Source organism: Diceros bicornis, chromosome 4 (assembly GCF_020826845.1).
Source record: "Diceros bicornis minor isolate mBicDic1 chromosome 4, mDicBic1.mat.cur, whole genome shotgun sequence".
Lineage (NCBI taxonomy): Eukaryota > Metazoa > Chordata > Mammalia > Perissodactyla > Rhinocerotidae > Diceros > Diceros bicornis.
Genome location: NC_080743.1, coordinates 13,909,987 through 13,932,856, shown reverse-complemented (window position 1 = coordinate 13,932,856; position 22,870 = coordinate 13,909,987). Strand labels below are relative to the sequence as shown.

General features: G+C 39.7%; 1 protein-coding gene and 1 pseudogene across 7 annotated transcripts in view; one reads left to right on the top strand and one right to left on the bottom strand.

Annotated features, from left to right (window-relative positions):
- Nucleotides 1–22,870, bottom strand: part of ST6GALNAC3 (ST6 N-acetylgalactosaminide alpha-2,6-sialyltransferase 3) — a 501,804-nt gene that overhangs the window by 225,411 nt on the left and 253,523 nt on the right. The window lies entirely within an intron of this gene.
- On the top strand, nucleotides 17,290–19,922 carry LOC131405015 (peroxiredoxin-5, mitochondrial-like; annotated as a pseudogene).

The window sequence follows — 22,870 nt, the reverse complement described above, 5'->3', positions numbered from 1 at the left end:
ATGAGCCAAGAGGCCTGGAGTAAGCCCTTTTTACGTCGAACATGGTTGTATGGTAAAATCTGGCCTTCACGGGAAAAGTGGAAATATAATACCATCCATGCAGTCAGAAGAGTGAGCAATACGAAAAGGCATGTCTGGGGGCACTATCTTCTCATCCTAGGGAATGGCACCACGTCACTGTACACCTGCAACCCCTGGACCCAGGTAGGAAAGTTCAGAGGAAATACACTACATAATAGCAATGATTTCTTTGAGTTTTTGCCATGTGCTGGACATGACAATAAGAACTTTCCATACGTTTTCTCAGCAAATCCTCACGACAGTTCTATAACATTGGTTCCACTATTAATTTCCTTTTATAGTTGGGACTTAAGAGAGCTTAAAGAATGGAACAAGGTCCCCCAGGTGGTGAGAGGCATGTCTATAAAAACCCAATGCCAGGATACTCAACAATGTGGCTTTCTGTAGTCCATGCTTCAGAGGTCCTGGACAAACCATCAATTTTCAATTTCTCAGGCATGCCCTGGAAAGGTTTAATTTAGCACTTTCTTCTTATTCAAGATTTTTTGAGCTATTTCTCCTGAGGTACTTTGATCTTCACTTTTCTTCCTGAATACAGTCTGAATGTACTCAGGTGAGTTTTTGTTTATTTAATTTGTTTTGGGTGAATGTGAAGGGGGAAAGGGTATTTTGGTTTGTTTAATTTTATTATTTAAAAAAAAAATTAACTTGTGGGCCGGCCCGGTGGCGCAAGCGGTTAAGTGCGCGCGCTCCGCTGCGGCGGCCCGGGTTCGCTGGTTCGGATCCCGGGCGCGCACCGACGCACTGCTTGGTAAGCCATGCTGTGGCGGCGTCCCATATAAAGTGGAGGAAGATAGGCACCGACGTTAGCCCAGGGCCGTCTTCCTCAGCGAAAAAAAGAGGAGGATTGGCGGATGTTAGCTCAGGGCTGATCGCCTCACAAAAAAAAAAAAAAAAAAAAAAAAAAAAAAAAAAAAAAAAAATTAACTTGTAAATAATAAAAAGTAACCCAAAAGTTAAAAAAGGAATATAATACTAGTAGACTTTGCTAATTTATACATGTATATTGTAATACTCAGGGCAACTACTATACAAAGTGATATACTCAAAAACACTATAAATAAGTAAATATGGAATCCTGAAAATGCTCATGTAACCCTCAGGAAGAAAAGAAAGAGAAACAGAGTAATGAGACAGCAAGGAAACAAACAGAAAACAAAAAATGGCAGACAAACCCTAGCGCATCAATAATTACCTCACATGTAAATGGTCTAAAAACACCAAGTAAAAGTCAGAGATTTTTGCAGGGTGGATAAAAACAAGAATATGCTGTCTATAAGAATAGATACATGCAATAACTTGGATGAATCTCGAGGGAATTATGCTGAGTTTAAAAAGCCAATCTCAAAAGGTTACATACCATATGATTCCATTTATACAACATTCCTGAAATGATAAAATTATAGATATGGAAAACAGATTAGTGGTTGCCAGGAGTAAGGAAGGGGAGAAAAGGAGGGAGGTGGCTGTAGCTATAAAAGGGTAGTACAAGAGATCCTTGTTATGCAACTGTTCTGTATCTTGACTGCGGTACTGGTCATGCAAGCTTACACATGTGATAAAATTGCATAGAAGTAAACACACAAATGCATGTGAAATCTGAATAAGCTCAGTGGATTGTATCATTGTCAGCTTTCTGGTTGTGATATTAAACTATATTTCTACAAGATGTTACCATTGGAGAAAACTGGGTGAAGAGTATACAGAATCTCTCTGTATTATTTCTTACAACCCATGTGAATCTACAGTTATTTTAAAATAAAAAGTTTTAAAAAAATGGAGGAGGGAATATACACTGAGAAGGAAATCTCCCCTCTACTTCAGTCTCCCAATAGCTCCATTCTCTTCCCCAGGAGTCACCACTGTGGCTATTTTCTTACAAACCCTTCCAGAGATAATTTATAGTCTCTCCACATAGAAATATGTACGAATGCACATACACATATAGATTTATAGTTTTTACACAAATTTTAACCCCATACACACTTTTCTCCCACATTGCTTTATCAATTTATCTTTGAGCTTTTAGTAGCAATAGAGCTGCTCACTTTAATAGCTGCACAGTACTCTAGTATTCGCCAGTGCTCCTAGCGAGCAGGCACTCATAGACTGACATCTCACGATCCCTCTCCCTTTTCATGCTCTACCTCCCCTCGTCTCTGCGGAATTTGCAATCTCCCAAATGGACATTTTAAACAGAAAGGCAGGTATGAATTCATGAATTTTGCTATGAAAAACAAGAAAAAGAAAAGCTGGCCACTTCCCAATGCCTTTTGCAGAAAACCACAACAAAAGGTATTTTTTGATTATTTTGTTTTCATAACCAAAGTCATAGCTCAGCTCTTGCACTGGGATGTTAGTTCACTTCTGCCAATGAGTCAACAAAAGTGCTGATTGAATCGAATAAATGTGTGTGTGTGTGTGTCTACATTAGTGAAAAATTAAGATACAATAGTTAAATGATATGCCATGACAGATCCACAATTGTTTTAAAGTTGTTCCCATGCCATTTTTAAATGTATGTCTCCAACGTCTAGTAAGTGCTTGATACATATTTGCTGAGTGAATTTGAACGAATAAATGAGAATGCCCGTTCATGTCAATGGATTTTCTTAGAGCATCTATGTCTACACGTCAGATGTCTATTTCATTAGTGTTGCACATGCCTGTGATTATGAAAGTTTAATAAAAGTTAGGTGATGATTTTCTCTGGCTTTCCCTCTTCAGGTAAATATTCTGTAGCCCTAGCAATATTCCATTCTGTGCAAGCTCTGCCTTATCCCTAACCATTATTACTCTGCACAGCAGGACTGTTTTAATGTCTGATCTATTCCACCAGGTGAAGCAAACAAATTAGACAGAGCACCACAGCTGCTTGATATAGGATGTCCTCATGTTTTTGCTCCATTTTTTAATACACCCAAGCATCACATTTATTTTTTCAACAGCTGCTGCACATTGAGTAGACTTCTTAATTAGCTAATGTTTGGAAAGCCCTTTGAAGATAAAAAGCCCTATATAAGTGCTAAGTGTTATTATTACCTTGACAAAAGAGTTCTTTTTTTACCTTGGCTCACTGCAAAATGTGTGAGCTTTCCTTCTCTCTAACTAGCAGTAGTCAAACCACAGGCTACATAAATCATAGGAGAAAGAACTTAGAAATTCAGCTGTGGCCCCTGCACACAGGTAATTGGGCCCCCTGGAATGTTCCTTCAGGTCTTAAGGTAATGCTGGGGAAGGGAAGTGGTGAGGAAACACATAGGATGCTTTTGGGGGAAAGAAACACTTATAAGACCCTCTTTCTTGAAAGGGCTTTTTGAATGTCAAATCTACATTTGTTTGTCTTGGCTTGATTTCGGAAAACAAAGCAAACATTTAGCTATCACAGATTGCATTCTTGCAAATAGGTACCCATAGTCTAGAGACAAAAAAATGATTTGCCTGAAACAAATAAATGTATGAGTCACCTTCTCCCCTTCCTCATTACCAGGAGGCAGGATACCACAGAAAATCCACCAAAATAAATGGCAAAAGGCAAAGAAAGCCCCCACAGTTCAATGCTGACACCGTACTCCCACCTGACACACGCTCACCTTTGCTTATCAAAGACACGATTTTTCAAGGGTGTATAAGATGCAGCTTCTGCCCTTGAGAATCTTCCATTTTACTTTCAATAAAACAACAAGCGTAATAACTTCCATTGGCACCTATTTACCAGGCCCCATGCTACATCCCTTACATATATTTCTTATTTACTCCCCACAACAACCCTTCAAGGTAGTTATTATTATTATCTCCATCTTGCGGGTGAGCAAACAGGGCTAGTGAGTTCGAGTGACATGCCCCAGGCTCTCAAGCAGGTAGTGGAATCATAATTTGAACCCAGGTTTGCCTGGCCACAAACCCCGAGCTCTTGCAACAAACGATAACACTCCAAAGTCATAGTCATTAGAGCCTCCAGAGTGGTACAAAATAAGTCTAGTGTCATTCCTGGTACAGTTTTTTATTATGGAAAGGTAGAGGAGGCAGGGAACGTGCCTGGCTGGTCTGATCTGGGAAGTCATTGAGAAAATGACTTTGATGGCTTTTGTGAGGAGGCAGCTTTGCTACATCCATCCAAGTGTGAGAACTCGCCCTTTCTGATCGCCAGCTCCTGGATTAGCATTTGACATTATTCCCATTTCAGAATTTATTCAAGAGATAGGAGGTGAAAACAACGGGAGAAGATGGACTGAAAGAACAAACACTCATGCCATGGAAATTAGCTCTGGCTGCCGGTGCTAATGTAAATAAATTATGATTATTATTTTTGAAATCAAATAAATAATGTTTTTTTCAGTTTTTCCTATTGACATTGAAGTTTCAGATCTGAGTACCTGGAAAGATAGGACGGTGGTGGCATTAACTGAGGGGGAAGGAACTTAGAAGAAAAGGAATTGGGAACGGGGGAAATAATAAATTCTACCAAGATCTCAAATTGGAAATTTTTCCATTAAAAACCCCAAAGTGTTAGGCAAGTTCTATCAAGCAGCTTTAGTACCGTCTGCCCATGCAGAGCTCTTAATCAGGCTGCTTCTCCTATCACTTGCAAGCTGCCGTCTCTGCTTCCTGGTGCAAGTACACTTATGGAACAAGGACACACTCGACAGGCCCACATGCCCCTGCTGTCCTCCCTAGACGACACTAGGAGCAGAAAGTACTATCTGTTATCACACAGCTCTAGGGCTGAAATACCCGTAAAGGTAGAAGTCCATACTCCAGATCAACCTGGCAGAAATCTCTTGGAAGTGGGGACAATTCCTAGCTCCCTCCTGCAAAGCACAAGCAGGAGCAGTAAGCCGCTCGGTGGTGGAAGCTCGTCTGTGGCTAATATATTAGGTAAATTATTCAAGAACAACGTCCTTGAGAGCCCAGTAACTACTGCCAAGTAACTGAGCTTGTTCACCTACGAAATGTAGATCAAAGACTAAATCTGCGTTTCACAGAAGATTCATTCCAGTCTCTAGAAACTGGGCTGGCCAAGTGGCTAATTTAAAACCCAAAACATGAAGCGCAAAATATTGTCACTCAGAAGTTATAATGCAAGGAAGAAGGAGAGGCGCAGATACCAGAGAAAGAGAATCTTGGACTCAACACTGCCAACAAGCGACATCAAAATCCTCCATAATTTGACCTAATCACCCTTTCCAATAGATTTTCCATTACTTTCAGGTCCCCAAGCTTCCTGTAACCTGAAGCACTTGCTGTTCCATCTCCTACATATCCTGTGTTTCTCACCTCCACATGTTAATCCCTACTATCACTTTTTTTGTAGAATGCCTTTCCACCACAATTCACCATTTCCAAATCCTTCCCCTTGTGCGTTGTCCATCTCCTATGGCATTTCCTCAGGGGAAGCCTTTCTCGCAGGGAGAAGTATAGCACTTCTGGTTCATTTCTCTTATGGAAACAACTACTTTTCCCTGTATAGCGAGGCTGCTTAAAGGATATACTTTGGTAATGGCTTTATTAGCCTGGAATCTCCTTGAGAGTGAGATCCATATTTGTTTCAGCTTACATTCTTTTTGGCTCTTAGTCTAGTACTTTAAAAAGTAAGTAGATGTTAAATAAATATCTATGTAATAACAATTTACTTAACATTCTTTACATTTATTATCACTTATTGCCAGATACTGTTCTAGGTGCTGGCGATATGCTATGAATAAAGTGAACTAGCATTTCTTTTTTTTTTTTTAAAGATTTTATTTATTTATTTTTTCCCCCAAAGCCCCAGTAGATAGTCGTATGTCATAGCTGCACATCCTTCTAGTTGCTGTATGTGGGACTCAGCCTCAGAATGGACGGAGAAGTGGTGCCTCGGTGCGCTCCCGGGATCCAAACCCGGGCCGCCAGCATCGGAGCGCGCGCACTTAACCACCAAGCCACGGGGCCGGCCCGTGAACTAGCATTTCTGACCTAATAGAATTCACATTCTAAAGTATGGGACAGACAATAAACAAAATAAGTAAATTGTGTAGAATAATAGAAGATTGTTAAGTCCAAATAGGAAAAATAAAGCAGAGAAGGAAGATAAAATGGGTCAGGGTGGTTGAAATTTTAGATTGGATGGATGGATGAATGGATGGATGGCTAGATGGGTGGCTGGGTGGATGGATGGGTGGGTGGATGGCGGGTAGATGACTGGATGGCTGGATGGGTGCCAAGATGAATGGATTCATTACATAGTAACAAAAACTGGCTTTATCAAAAGGAAAATAAACTTCCCAACATTTTCTGTTCTCTATATAAATCAGTTTCTGGGACAAAAAAGTGATGGTTCATTTCATCCATAATATTTTTAGAAAAACAGAGGAGAGAAAATCTGATTTCTCAATTTATTGCTATATTGACTTCAAAGGCCCTGAACCAGTCACTTTTGGTGACCTCATAAAAATATTTTAATGCCTATGAGTTTATGAAGAAACAGTTTCTTTGGGTCAGAAAGAGCATATTTTAGTCTGGGGATTCTCCTATAAAAGGAATGATCTTTTTAAATGAGAATTAACCATTGAAGATGTAAATATGAGAAGGCAAAAGTTTAGAAGGAAAAAGAAAGATTTTTACATTGAAAGGCCATTAGTTACTTGTTTATACTAATTTAATCAAGCCTAGAATGAAGACAGTTTTCACAAAGCAATTGGGATCTGATATCTTCAGATCCATAGTGGTCAGTTCCTGTACCACAAATGAGTTCATTAAGCTTATTATTACTAATTTACTAATTTCTATTTGCAACAGGGAATGGTGAGAATCATTTCACCTATCACCATTCTAGACATGAAGTGAGTACCCAGTCCAACAGGGTGGCCACATTTCTCGTGCTTGGTTTCTGCCGCATTGTCACCGGGAAGAACAGCATCAGGCATTATATTCTCTACATTATTTCACAAATTGATTTCAGTTTTAGAGAAAACATCTTTTTGTGGCTAAAACTACTTCAGACTCAGTGAAAAACACTTAGTGAATAGGAACATCTTTGCAGTGTTCCAAGTGAGCTCTTTGAAAAGAGAAAGCAGCATAGCCATTCAAAGGCATTTTCATTTTTCTCATGATGTGCAAGGCTCACAATATCCTGGATTTGGAATTTTCTACCTATTGTAGAGATAGTATTGCCTACTATCTAATGTGGTCTCTGAACATTTCCACTCCAGCCTCAGCCTCTGCTATAAGGCATGCACTCTTATTTGTGTCCTGCCCCTTCTTCACTCCTACTTTCTGAGATTCTAAGAGAGAGGTGGAAAGGAGGCTCCATATGCTAGGGGAAGTGGGGGTGAGGGGAGAGGGGAGGTCAGTGATGACAGCATCAGTGAAATGGTTTAACGCACCGACTCAGAAGCAGATTGTCCAAGTTCAACTCCTAGCTCCACAATTACTAGCTGTGTGACTTTGGGTGGTGTAGCTAATTTCTCTGTGCTACAGTTATTTCTTCAGAATGGAATATAAAGATACTATGGCAGAATTGCCATGCAAGTTAAATAAGTTACTATTGTAAATAGCTTACAGATAGTAAATGCCTGGTGCACAGTGAACTCCATGTATTTATTATTAGCTGTTTTTCCTGCAAGTGGAAGAGGGAAAAAAAAAGATTCTTCCGTGGCCAAGGTCCCGGCTTGCTCTGGCTAGGATTCAAAGTAACGTCTGGGCATGTTGACAAATTAGGGGGCAGGCCCCTTGAAGTGTGTGCCTGTAAAGGATAGAGGAGCTTTCTGGGAAATAATTCTTCCCAAGGGCTGAACCCCACAATTTGGACCCAGTAACAAAGCCTTGGTCTTGGTAGAGGGAAGAGTTATTCTATTTACATCAGATCTGACTCCAGGCTACTCTCATAAGTCCAACAGACTTATTTGGTTCTAGGAAGATAATGAGCTATACTAAAAAGGAAAGAGATATTTTACTAAAAATTCTGTAAAACACAGGAGATCAGACAGCACAGTGCTGGGACCCTCTCTAAAAAGAGTGTAGGACACTGATGGGGACAGAAAGGTGCTGTCCTCCACATCCCCAGAGCAGCAGTTGGCAGGAGGGCAGGATAGGGGGACAAGACTTTTAGTGGTCACAGACAGTCCAAATGGCACTTAGCTAAAGAAGGGCCAAAACTATTGATTTCTACAGCCCTCTGAATACTACTGGAACCAAGATATGTTTAAGCTTTTGCTTTGTTACAACATGGTGGCTAAAAATGGCAACATAGCTCATAACTATAAAGCCATAAATAAATTTCACCTGCCAGACTTAGGATCCTAACAAAGTCAGGGAAGGGATAAATAATTTCATTAATTAAGCATTAAAAAAATATTAAGCCCCTTCTGTGTCTCAGCACTGAGACACTCTTTTTAGAGGGGGTCTGAGCACTGTGCTGTATGTTTTCCAGAATTTTTAGTAAAATATCTCTTTCCTTTTTAATACAGCTTATTATCTCCCTAGAACCAAATAAGTCAATTTGACTCATGAGACTAGCCTGGAGTCAGATCAGATGTAATCAGAATAAATCTTCCCTCCACCAAGACCAAGGCTTTGTTACTGGGTCCAAATTGTGAGGCTCAAATTGGGTCACATTGTTAGGTGCTAACAAGGGGGAGAAAAGCAAGCAGGTTTCTGCCCTCACAGAGCTCACAGTCTGGAGTGGAGAGCGAGAGGTCCCCAGGCAACTAGAAATCCGTCAGCGCTCTGAGGGAAAGGTATGCAGCGCTGTGGGAGCACATGAGGAGAACCAGTGAGGGCTTCTTCCTTGAAGGAGTGACCTCTATGCTGAGAGCTGAAGAATAACTAAAATCTAGCCAGGCAGAGAGAGGGAGGAGGAGTATTCTGGGTCAGCAGACTACAGCCTGCGGGCCACTGCCTGTTTTTGCAAAGCAAGTTTTATTGGAACACAGCCATATTCATTCGTTTGCATCTGTCCATAGCTGATATCATGTTACAATGGCAGAGTTTAGTTGTGACAGAGACTGCATGGGTCTGAAAAGCTTAAAATACTTACTACCTGGACCTTCACAGAAAAAAATTGCCAACCTCTGAACCAGATCATAGAGCGCATCTGGCAAAGTGGCGAGCGTTCTCCGGGTGAACTTCCTTCAGCATCATCCTGGTGCTGGATTGACAGTGGTATAAGCAAAACGGAGCGAGAGGCCAGGGACTCTTTTCTGTGCTCTTTACAAGTCAAACTGCAGCAGCAGCCCCTGTGGCTCTATGAGAGGAAGAGGTGCTTCTGCGGCGTGTTTTTACGTTTGTGCTGCAGGGAGACTTTTTATAGGATATTTTTATCCAAGTGACCAAGAGGCACTAACTCATCCCATGCTGCTGAGACTAAAACTTGCATTTCTAGATTATAGCCTCAAATTTCCAGCAACATGCAGAATAAACACACTATCTGACAAGCTACATGACAAGCTCTCTTAAAGGGAAATGCTGAAGGCGGGTGGCACACCCAGTGTGGCCGCAGTGTCAGTTCTTGACTGAAATCCTATTGACCATCATGCGGTTCAGAGAGCTATCTACAACATACAGGCAGAGGACCTTTACCTTGGGGTTTTATAATGACAACAAAAGCTTCACTGAACTTTTGCCCCATTCAAAATTTAGTACATGCGTCTTCCTGGAACCTTCTCCTCTACCCTCCTATAATCTTACCATCCTTTGTTCTTAGTTACATTCATTTCCTTTGCCCACAAGGATTCAGATGAATATCTCCACTTCCTGTTCCCATAGTGCATTGGGCTTACCACAGAGTATAGTTTCTGCTCCATTCCTGTACGATCCTTGAGGGCAAAGCTGTGTCCTTTTCACCGTTTAGGTCAGTGCCTGAAACATTTGTGGGTCTTCAATGTATATTTACTTAATGTATAAATGAAAAGAAAAACCAGTAATGATTGAATTCATACTATGAAATGAGAATTTTATATCTAGTTTACTCTCTAGTTAACAAGTATAATTACATGAACAGTGACCCATATGTTTCTGGTATCAATCCCCATTTCCTTCACACTATGGAATTAGCCAGGTGTCGCTCAAAGAACGTTCTCCTTTCTGGTATAGTTCATATGTTCTTCTGCCTTTCTTTGTCTACATTTTGCAGTCCTACTGATTCTCTGCCTCGGAGTCCTACACTGTCATTTTCTAATACTGATCTGCTAGAACGGTCACTTCCTTATGTCAGAATTTTTAATACTTACTATAAAGACATCTCAGTCTCTCTTAGATAATAGAGATTTAATTAACTGTATTTCTAGGGAGGTTTATTTATTCCAATTTTCCCTGCAAAGTGCTGGTTTCCAAATCTTGTACTTAGCAGGGGTGCTATTTATCAGCTATAGTTTTCTGTTTTCAGCACTTGTGTTTCCTGCCAGACCAGGGTGATGGGAGGCAGCTTTTACCCAGAAGAAAAAGTGATCTCTTGATTGATTTCAAGTTACGACATCAGGGGCATCTTGATACTTGCTGGGTGGGAACTTTCTGTTTAATCGTTTTATATCCACGATCACAGAGAAGAAATCAAACCTAACAGGGAAGGACCTAGAACTTCTCAGTGAAGTAAGATGTTTAAAATGAGAGAAAGATCATGGTCCATGGCAGTCATTTTATAACTTGTATCCTTATATTTATTCTTATTCTTATCATTTGCTTCTTTTGGTAAGTAGATGATCCATGAGGAAAAAAACCCACAATTTTTTCAACAAATTCAAACATGTTGATGTTTCCACAAATTCAGGAATCAACTAGAGTTGACTATGCACATTTTTTTGCACTTAAGATTGACTTTCAAATGTCTAACAATATAAAGAGTAGATAGTTCATTTTAGAAGCTAAATTAAAAATCAAGGAGAAAGAATTGTGGAGGGGTCAATCAGATTAGGTTTTTAAAAGAAGATCATGGACTTGAATTCACAGATTTCTTACCTGCTTTGAAAGCAGAAAAAGGTCCACTGGACAAAATTAAGCTGATTTAAAGGTAAATATTTCATGCACAGATTGATTTACAAAGAAAATATGGCATAAGGATAAAGAATTCTGAAACAGATAGTGAATCATCTTAGAGAATAAGAATTCAAGAAATTAATTCTGAAAATAGAGAAACCATCCAATGTAAACAGAGAAATGGGAGGGACTCAGTCTGAAGTAGTAAAGCAATAGCTTTTTCTGATGCTGGCAATTCTGTAATTTGACACCTAACACATATGTTTTGCCAGGGATTGTGGATAACATAAGGACTTGAGGGAGAGAGTAAAGAAGAGAGAGAAAATGAGTGAAAGTGGAAGATTATATTTATAGATGCATACATCCACGCAGTTGACACAAGAATGATAACCATGAATTAAACTAATGAACCTAATCTTCAGAAAATTCAGACAGTGTAAATTGCTCTGTTAGTTTATCAATTTTCAGAACATGGAAAAATGAGAAGACGATGCTTGTCATTATTTTAAAAGAATCCTAGGACCAATTTTATATATATACTCAAAGCTCTTCTGAATTCTTCTTTGAAAAGATCTTAATTATGTGGATGACACATTGATTTTCACCGGCACAAATCTCTGAGCCACAGACTTTTAGGTCCTGGAATTACTTAAGATATCACAGAAAATTCTACTCACTGTGGTGTTAAAAATAATAGCTTTATCTTCAGTAAGTGTGGAAAGGAATTTAATTTTTAAAGAGTTTTTTAGAGGGATAAGTTCGTGTTAATAATTCTGTCCAAAGTCTCCTTGATCCTTTAGGAGGTCAAAAGTCATTCATTTCCATAGTCTACTCACCTACGTGCAAAAACATCCAATATCTGTTTTTAGAATTTTAAATGTTCCTTGCACTGAGTTTCACAATATTTTTCTGCCTAAAGAAATATTTGGCACCATTATCGTCAGAGAATAACAATCTAGAATAAGAAGGCTTAATTGACAAAGATTTTTGAGAATTTTTCAAGTGTCTTAAAATATCCTTCCTTCCTTCATTTTTATAGAGGGAAAATTAATCTAAATTAATCTAGGAACTTTATAGTTTCAAATACATTTAGTTTAAAAATATCACAATAGCCAAGAGGTGGAAGCAATCCAGATGTCCATCAGCAGATGAATGGATAAACAAAATGTGGTATATGCATACACTGGAATATGAAGGAAATCCTGCCACATGCTACAATATGGATGAACATGGAGGACATTGTGCTAAGTGAAATAAGCCAGTCACAAAAAGCAAATACTCTATGACTCTACTTATATGAGATATCTAAAGTAGTTGAATTCATAGAAACAGAAAGTAGAATGGTAGTTACCAGAAGCTGGGGGAGGGGAGAATGGAGAGGAGTTGTTTAATTAGCATAGAGTTTCAGTTTTGCAAGATGAAAAAGTTCTGGAGATTGGCTGCACGATAATGTAAATATACCTAACACTACTGAGCTGTACATTCAAAAATGGTTAAAATGGTAAATTTTATGTTTCATATTTTTTACCACAATTAAAAAAAAACCCTAAGGTATGTTTCTGACTCATTTACATTTAATCCATCGCTCATTTACAGAGAAATCAGAGAGACATGAAACCCTTGCCATCAGAGCTTTAATTATCCTCTAGCTCTTTTTTCTTAGACACAAAATCTCCTATTTTGACAGGATTATATGAACAGGAGTACATGAAAGGAAAGGTTTAAATTTTCCTTGAAATTGAGATGCTGACTCCCAGAAGGCCAATGAAGTTCTAAACTAGAAATGTACATTTGACGATCACTATTCATAACTAAGATATACCATCAGGCAAATTCCCCAATCTACTTATTATGTATGAACACAAGCAATTATGCCTTTGCATAACACACATACCATATACTGCAGTGCATGGAATCAAATTAATGCATAATATAATCTAGCATGGATAATTGATAACCGGACTATTGATTAGCTACCAGAAATATTTCATCTCAACACTTCGTATTTTCATTATTAAGCAAGGGAACAAACAGGTATATTTACCACTAAACTATTGAAAGAAATAGCTGGGGTAGAGAATATTTGAAATCAGGACCTAAATGTGTTCATTTTCAAAAGAGCAGCAGTTACTAAGTTATACAGCTTAGTGTTGGACTAAAGGAACTGGCAAAGTGAACAAAACATAGTCTTTGCTCTTAGAGATCTTCCAGCAAAATGAGGAAGATAGCTAGGCCTCTCTATAATCAGAATGTAAAGAGAACAATATGAGAGTTGTAAACAAAGGGCTATAGGAATGCAAGGAGAGAGAGAAAAATAGACTGAAGTCATAAACTTCTGGTCATTTAAACTCTGCTCAAAGGCATCAGAGATAAAAATCTACCTCCCAAGAGCATCCATTCCATTTTGGGGTGTTCTGGTTGATTAAAAATTCTTACGTAGGCAGAATGAAAGTATATCTCCCTTTAGCATACAATTATTTGGAGGAGTAACACACTGTCTCTCCTCTTTCATCTACATGTTAACTCTTCTTAATTATTAGTAATTAATTAATTCAATTATTTAAACATTCATCAAAGCACCTCTGGAAAATCCAAGTGGAGATGACTTGGCATTTGGATATGAGAATCTAGAAGACTGGAGAAAGGTCTCAACTAAAGACGTACATTTGGGAATCATCAACCAATAAATGGGACTTGAAATCCTCAATGATTTCTCAATCCTTTCTTCTCTTCCCAGAATCCAAGTCTAATCATTTACCCATCCTACTTGATTCTACTCTCAAATTAGCTCTCTAATCTTTCCCGCAGTCACTCTCATTTCCTACTTTAACGTCCACAAATTGTCTCCCCATATTCAGTTTGGCACACTTCCAAACCATTCTCCACAATGCAGTCAGAGTTATCCTTACTCCATTAGTTTGCTAGGTCTGCTGTAACAAAGTACCACAAACTGAGTGGCTTAAAAAACACAGGTTCTGTTCTGGAGGCTAGAAGTCTGAGATCAAGGTATTGATTTCAAGGTGAGATCAAGCCATGCTCCCTCTGAAGCCCTTAGGGAAGGATTTGTTCCAGGCTTCTTTCCTAATTTCTGATAGTTCTTTGGTTTGTGACAGCATAACTCCAATCTTCACATGGCATTCTCCCTGTGTGCATGTCTCTCTCTCCATATGGCATTTTTAAAAATAAGGACACTAATCATATTGGAGTAGGGGCTTATCCTCCTCCGATATGACCTCGTCTTAGCTAATTACATCTGCAATGACCCTATTTCCAAATAAAGTCACATTCTGAAGTAGTGGGGTTAGGACTTCAAGCTATGAATGGGGGCAGGGGCACCACTCAACCCATATCATCTATAAAATGTAAATATGATCCTGTCATTTCCCCTTCAAACAATCTAATGGCTCCTCACTGCCTCCAGGATAAAGTCCAAAATATCTTAACACAGTTTACTAAATTCTTCATAATCTGGCTCCTAAGTTCTCTCTTATTTTATCTCTTGCAACTCTCCTTCTCCCCAGAACCCTCCCAGATTTCATCAACAACAAATGTAAAATTATAATAGCAATATGTGTTTTCATAACATGGTGCCGTAAGAGATTCTAATGGTAGATTTGACTTAATCAGGGAGATCAGAAGATGCTTCCTCAAGGAAGTGATGCTTTATCTGAGAAGTGAAATATCTGAAGGGTAGGTAGGTGAAGAAGGCAGAGAGGAGCATCACAGATGGAGGAACAGTTTGTTCTTCATGCTTAAAGATGGACTGAAGGAAGGGGAAGAGAGCAAGGTTCGAGATGCAGGACAGCCAGACAAAACAGAGGCCTGTGGGCCATATCCACGGGAAGGCACATGTAACTATTGAGAGTCTTACCCAGGGAAATAAGGTCATAAAATCTGCATTTCACAAAAATCACCCTGGTAATAGTAGAGAACTGTAGAGAATAGAGTGGAAGAGGCAAATGTGGATGTGAGATCAGTTAGAGGCTATTGGAGCAGTCCAAGCAAGAGAAGACTATTTCCTTTTGCTTGGAAATAGTCTGTCTCTAAGTGGATTCTAGATATATTAGAAGGTAAAAACTGAGAGCTTGGAAGAGGATGTGAGGCATAAACTGAGAGCTTGGATTGGACATGAGGAGTAAGTGAGAAGGGGATATCAGGAATGACTTCTAGAATTCTGCCTTGGGCACATGGAAGGCCTATAGTGCCATTCATTAAAATTGGAAAGAGTGGAAAAGGTTCATGAGTGCTGCTTGTACATGTTGGGTCTGAGGACCCCTAGAAATATCTTGAAGGAAATGTTGAGTGAGCAATTGGGGGTTCAGAGGCTTTGTCTGAGGTGGATATATAATTTAATTAATCGCCACCACGTAGATTGTAATTGAAGCCACACGCATCAATAAGTCAGAACTGAGAAGAAGAAGGTCTAAGACTGAGCACAGATTCCAACATTTAAACACTAGATAAAAGAAGAGAAACCAGCAAAAGAGATGAAAAGGATCATTTCATATCATGGACAACAAAGGGAGAAAATGTTTAAAAAAAAAGAAGTGGTAAACAGTGATGCATATTGCCAGGTCAGTTAAGAAAAAGACAAGAAAAAAGAGGAAGAAGCAGAGGAAGAAGGCAAAGGAGGAGGAAGGGGAGGAGGAGGAGGAGGAAGAGGAAGAAGGAAAAGATGAAGACTGAAAAAACTTGCCTATCATTACTTTTTCTCCTCCCCAAGCTAAACATCGCAAGCCTCTTGCCTATTAGGCATTTCATGACATTTTCCCATTTCCAAGACCTTCACCTGGAGGCACTCTAGTAAGACAATATTTTCCTTGAATACGCCACTGAGCACTTTTGTTAATCATTCCCTCTTCCCTGCTGGACACTTGTGGGGCATGGGGAAAGAGAAATGATCAGTCAGAGCAGAAGCTTACTCTCAAAGAGCTTTAAGTCTAATAGAAATGTGGAGGCACACTCATATATAAGCAAATATAATGCAAAGTACCAACAAAGAGTTTATTGACATTCAGAAAAGAAGGTAATTATTTTCACTAGGTTTTTATAGAAAAGGAAACATTTGAGCTGAGTCCAGTAGGGTGGACAGAATTTAGACACTGAAGAGACGGTAGAGAAAGATCTTCCAGCTAGAAAAAGACAAAAAAAGGCAGCAAGGAAGGCAATCAGAAGACTGGTGTTGGGAGTGTGAAGGGGAACATTAGGAAAAAAGGTTGGGAAACTAGTTGGTGGAGGGCTGTGAATATTAGGGTGAAGATTTTAGACTATTTCCTATTGTCAGGAAGGGTTCGCTAAATATTTTTCATGATTCTCATTTGTGTCTCACTCTAGCCCCTGGAAGTCCCATCTTGAGTAACCTGTTGTGGGCTGGCATCTTTGGACCAAGCTCAGCACATTCTCTCAAGCACAATTCCTTCCTTCCTTCCTTCCCTCCTTCCTCCCTCCCTCCGTCCCTTCCCTCCCTCCCTCCCTCCCTCCCTTCCTTCCTTCCTCCCTCCCTCCCTTCCTTCCTTATTTAGTTATTGTCAGTACAATTACTATATCTAGATCTCAATATGGGTTCCCTGAAAGTACTGACCTGGGACAAGGATGGTTCAGAGAGGGGGGAGAATATCTTGGTGGTTACTGTAATAGCTCTTATTGAATTATGCTCAGGCATAGATTATCACCATGATTTTGTATGACGACTAGGAAATTCAAGAAACAGTTGATAGAAGTCGAATGTCTTTTGCTGTATTCTTTTTGTTTACAATATTCCTTTAAGTTTTAATTTACTTCATCACCTCCATCACCTGCTTTATGTCTACATCTTCCTCACCCACCGCAGCTCTCCCTATGTCCTTCATTGCTTTACTTACCTTCATAGCACTTAACAACATCCAACATACTGTATTTTACTTGTATTATTTTTTGTCTCTCTCCCCTGTTCCCCACTAGAATGTAAGCTCCATAAGACAAAACGTCTTTACTCTATTGTTCACTGCTATATCTCCAGAGCTTAGAACAGGGTTCAGCACACGGCAGGCACTTAGTGTTATTGAACGCATTACTTAATTTGTTTTGGTCTTTATATCTGGATCCTATCAAAAACATTCTAAACAGATTGTCTTGCTTCTTAGAAGACAACAGACAGTATCAAGAGTCCAGTAAAAAAAAGGTGATGAAAAGCGGATACAAGAAATGTCCAGGAGGTAGAATCCAAAGGATTTGACAATTCAATAAATGTTTGAAAAAGGAGAGAGAAGGAAATCAAAGATGATTCAGGTTTTCAGCCTGAGGGAGTATGAAAAGTAGGAGCTACTGGCAAGAACAGAACCAGGAATACCAGCAAAAGAGCAAGTTTAGAGATTAATGTTCTAGAAACTGATTAACAATATAATTATCATTCCCTATAAAATATCACTTTGCTCCATAATATATTATTTTGAAAAAGCAGAGAAACGTGATAAATCTTTGCATTACAAACAATCTTCTTTAAGCCAACAGTACATATGAGATGATGCCATATGGAAAGGCGAGACAGAGAGAGGCAGGACAAAGAAATTCTGACTTTGACAGATTAAATTCTTGACTTGATAAATGGTTCATGCAGATCAGTAACAGGAAGTCCTACATGCCAACACAAAGAGCCAAAAATAATCTTGTAGTTTAAAGAATGAATGAATGATATGGCACTCTGAGTTTGGAAAAGCCTCAGCTGTGATCATGAAATATGTATCAAAAGCATTGGTTCTCTGGGTGATATGTAAAGTTTCCTCTCTGACTGTGGTGGAAGCTATTTTTTCAGATACAGAGCGGGCCAAATTCAGATTACAAATTCTATATTTTATAATTCTTCTAGCCTAAATTGCTGCACACCAAGTGAAATCCAGAATACACTTTTTCTGGGTTGGTGGAGAAGGTGGCAGTCTATAAAAGGAAATGAGCCAGCAGATTGATCCTCTTTATCACAAAGGGAAATCACAAGGCATATCTCCAAGTGGAAGAGAAAAAGACCATATATCAGAAAAAGGATTGAAAGGAAATACACTAAAATGGAAATTCTCTTTGTAATATGCATAATTTCTATTTTATTTCTTTACAATGAATATATATTATTCTCCAACCAGAAAAAATAAATAAAAGGTGTCTTTAAAAGAATGATCACTTGTCCAAAGCTGCTTGGCAATAAGCTCATAGTTCATTTTAAAGAAATTCTGACAGCATGGTATCTCCACTGAGAGAAAAAATTAATTGCAGGGGGGTGGATTTTTTATATCAATTCAAATCATTTTGAGTTTAAGCAAAAAAGAATCCACATAATTGTTCTGGAAACAACCAAAGCATGTGCAATACTAATCACCGTGATGAGATGCTAAATACATTAAATTAAATTCATAGATACCTCTTAAATTCTGTTTTAGTCAATAAAGTCAGCCTCTGCATCCAAAAATTATTTCAAACAATTTAGTATTTTTTACCTCTTAAATTTTCCCTTCTTATCTCAGTAAGAGTATACTCAAACAGTTTTGTTTTGCTTTGCTTTGCTTTGTTTTAAAGGGCCAGAATAAAAAATAAAAACAGGAGAAGCAAGGGAAAATCATCAACCTGATAGCTAAATATAGATAAATGTAGAATTGTCTATACTGGCTACATTCCCCAAACCAACATTCATAGAAGTTCTGGAGCGATACTGGCAAAGCATAACTGATCAGTTGAAAGGAAATAAAAAAGAAACCTCACCTCTATATATCCATCCACACAGGCACACATCTCACCAAATTCTATGAAATTGCACATACATAAAACCTGATTTGATTTTAAAAACCAACCAACCAATCAACAAAAACTTCTAAATACAGCACACCCTCAGCATTTAATGATTTAAGATGCATCATTTGGATCTATAAGAATTAAGCCAAAAGTCCGTCACATCAAATATACACACAAAGATCTATTGTGAGACACGTGCTGTTCTAGCTATTGAGGATGCGTTGTAAATGGAGCAACAGGTCCCTTCTTTTGTGGAGCTAACAAGACAGAAGTGGAAGGAAGGAATGAGCCATACCCAAATCTAAGATAAGCTCTAAGACCACTGTATAGGATAGGCAGCAGCCAGGCAGGGAGGCAGGGTGGTTGTGGCCTCAGGGCTCTGGCCTGGGGCTGGTGGACCAAGTGGCCTGGTAGTCACTAGTACTCAGTGGGGCTGGCGGGACTGACTGGCTTTACTCACTGGGCCAGCCGCTGTGAGGCTGTGGCAGCAGCAGTGACAGGAGCAAGACGGCTACCACAAGGAGGGTGGACACTCGGCAGGACCACAGTTCCAGCAGCGCTTCTGCAGCCATAGCCCCTATAAAGGTGGGAGATGCCATCTTGGCGTTGGTGCTGTTTGAAGGGAACCTGGGAACAAGGTGAACCTGACAGACCCGTACAAGGGCAAGAAGGATGTCTCTACCTGGGATGTCCCAAGACCCACCTGCTGGTTTTGTGGAGCAGGCTGGAGTTGTGAAGGCCAAGGGGGTCTACGTCCATGTCTGAATGTCAGCGTCTTTGTGATTGGTGAGTGGAGACAAGCCCACAATACGGAGGGCAAAGTTCAGCTCCTGGCTAACCCCCTTGGGGCCTTTGGGAAGGAGACAGATTTATTACTAGATGACTCAGTGTAGCCACTCTTTGGGGATGAATGAGTCAAGAGGTTCTCCATGGTGATAGACAATGGCATGGTGAAGGCCCTGAACGTGGAGCCTGATGGTGCAGGCCTCCCCTGCAGCCTGGCCCCCAACATCATCTTGCAGCTCTCAGGCCCACACCCAGATGCACTCCTTCTACCCTTTACTGTCTCATCCACCCAACCTTGGGTAGGGAGCCCCAGCCCCAAATCAGATGGGACCACCCAACTACAACCTTAGCCAAATTTCTGCAATAATGACTCTGGTTCAAGACAAACCAACAATGAAACTGGGCAGGGTAACTTAGTCACTGGAGGAAAGGTGCCAATGTGAGGTATAGCCCCAGAAGGGAAGGCCTCTCTGAGGAAGTGACAACAGAGCTGAGACTTTTGAGACAAGAATGGTCAGCCATATGAAGACCACGGCCTAAAGAGTGTCCAGGCAGAGGAAACAGCAAGCAACCCCATGGCAGAAACGTGTGCAGCATGTTCTAGGAATAGAAGGAGGCCAGTATAGCTGGAGGAGAGATGTGGGCAGGGTTCTTTATTGGCCATGATAAGGAGCTTGGCATTTATTCTGTCTGCAATGAAAGGCCAACAGAGATTTTAAGGAGAGGAGCCACGTAATCTGATCCATATTTTTAAAAGATCTCTTTGGCAGCTCTGGAGAATGGATGATGGGGATGGGGGCTGGGGGATGAGAGTGGAAGCAGGAGACCAGTCTAGGGGGAAGTCGATGGTGTCTTGGATTAGAGAGCAACAGGGAAAATCAAGAGAAGTGGACAAGTTTGGAGCTATACCTGGCTGGCATGCCAAAGGATGGGATGTGGAGGAAGGTAGGCAGGTAAATCTCTAGGGTGTCTCTTAGGTTCTTGGCTTGAGAAACTGAGAAGATGGCAGTGTCACTTACTGAGATGGGGAGGAACGGAGAAGAACAGGTGTGAAGAGAAAACTGTATTTTCAACATGCACATAATGGAGGTAAATATTTTATAGCCACATGGCAGTGTCAAGCAGGCAATGGGATATACAAGTTAGGAACTCACAGTAGGCTGGAGGGGTAAAGTTATAAAGAGGATTGCCAGCAATGGAATTTGATAAGGTCACCTGGGAATAAAACACAGACAGAGAAGACAAGAGGACCCAGGCTCAAGCGTTTTAGCATGCCAGCAATTGGAAATCAGCCAGAGGTGAAAAAGCGATCAAACAAGTCTGAAAACAGCCAATGAGGTGGAGGGAAAACCAGGAGACGGGCACAGCTCTGAGGGCTTCCCTGTCAGCTCAATGAAACCCTGCAAGGCCGGTAGCATTCACACTGTTAAAAGAAGGAAGGAGTGAACTGGGTCAGATGTTGTTGAGAGGTGAAGTCAGCCAAGGACATGGACAGGACAACTGTGTCGACAATGCTGATGTCCCGAGTCATGTCAACAAGAGCATTTCAGTGTTGAAAAAAATAACCTGTTGTTTAAACAGAAATTACAATTCCTTTCAAATAGTAAGTCAAAAAAGGAAATAAAATAATCAATGGCAGTATTCAAACAGCATGACAACAGTGTTTCTCAACCTAATTTTCAGTATTGTCCCTCTAAGGAGCCTGTTTAGACAATTTTTTCCTAATTGCACTCGCACCCCCATGAAATTTTAACACCACAGATAGACTGTATATTATCTTTGCAAGGCCACAAATCATTATAGTATCAAAGAACTTCTGCCCCACCCGAACCTCACAGAATCACTTCTCATCCCACTATGGATGCAACATCATTCTGGTCGTGAATGCACACACTACAGCTACGGGCTGCTGTCAAAGTCGCATTTAAGGGAAGTTGTAGAATGACCATTTAACTTATTATCCAACTGACATATTTTTGAGAGGAAAAAGGGTGTTATTGGTAATTTGCATTGGGACAGTAGGCACACAGCAAAATGTCCCAGGCAAATGGGATGTGTGATCCTTCTACTCATAGTCAACTCTGAAAAAAGAAAGCATAAATATAAAACAGGTAATAAATGAATTACAAAATGGACAAATACATAAATCTAAGAGATGGTTTGTCAGAAAAATGAACAAAATGGGCAAACGTGGAAAATATAAGAGAGATAAAAAAGAGAAAACACAAAGCAAATTAGAAGTTATCAAAATAATATGAAAATGTAGATATAATGGACTTAAAATGTATCATAGGGCCGGCCCCGTGGCTTAGCGGTTAAGTGCGCGCTCCGCTACGGGCATCCAGGGTTCGGATCCCAGGCGCGCACCGACGCACCACTTCTCCAGCCGTGCTGAGGCAGCATCCCACATATAACAACTAGAAGGATGTGCAACTATGACATACAACTATCTACTGGGGCTTTGGGGAGAAAAAAGGAGGAGGATTGGCATGGATGTTAGCTCAGAGCTGGTCTTCCTCAGCAAAAAGAGGAGGATTAGCATGGATGTTAGCTCAGGGCTGATCTTCCTCACAAAAAAAAAAAAGAAAGAAAAAAGTATCATAGAACACTATATGCACTTTATACTAAGAAACTTAAAAATCTAGATAAAAAGGGAATTTCCTGGGAATGTATAAATTTTTCAAATGGACTCAAGAAGGACTTAAAAACAGTATAGGTAATCGCAGAAGAAATTGAAAATGTTATCACTGAAATATTTCCAAAAAGTTTAGGCTATACATTTCTTTGGAAAAAAAATTCTTTGAAATCTTCAAAAAACATCTAACAATATGCTACATAATCTGTTCCCAAGCTGAACAAAAGTTACCCAATTTATTTTATAAAGCTAGCATAAGCCTAATGCCAAAGTTGGACAGTTAATACACAGAAAAGAAAACTACAGCCCAATCTTGTGTATAAATATAGACACACACATCCAAAAGAAATTCTAGCCAATTACTCTATCATCACAAGCTGATTAGTATGCACAATCCAGGACAAAATCTGCCTGACTTCTCAACACTAAGTTACACTCTGAACTTTCATACTTAGTTTAACACTCTTCTTAGTCACATGAGCAAGGAGGTAGAGAAGAATGTGATGCTGCAGATCTTTAGAACTATAAAAGTGAAAAATGTGTCAGAAAATTGAGATGTGGTGTTTAAAATAGTATCATCATATATCAGAATAATAATGCCTAGGAAAGCTCTAGCAACCTAGTGTTTGCTTCACAACTGTCAGCCTTATATTAGTGTAAGTA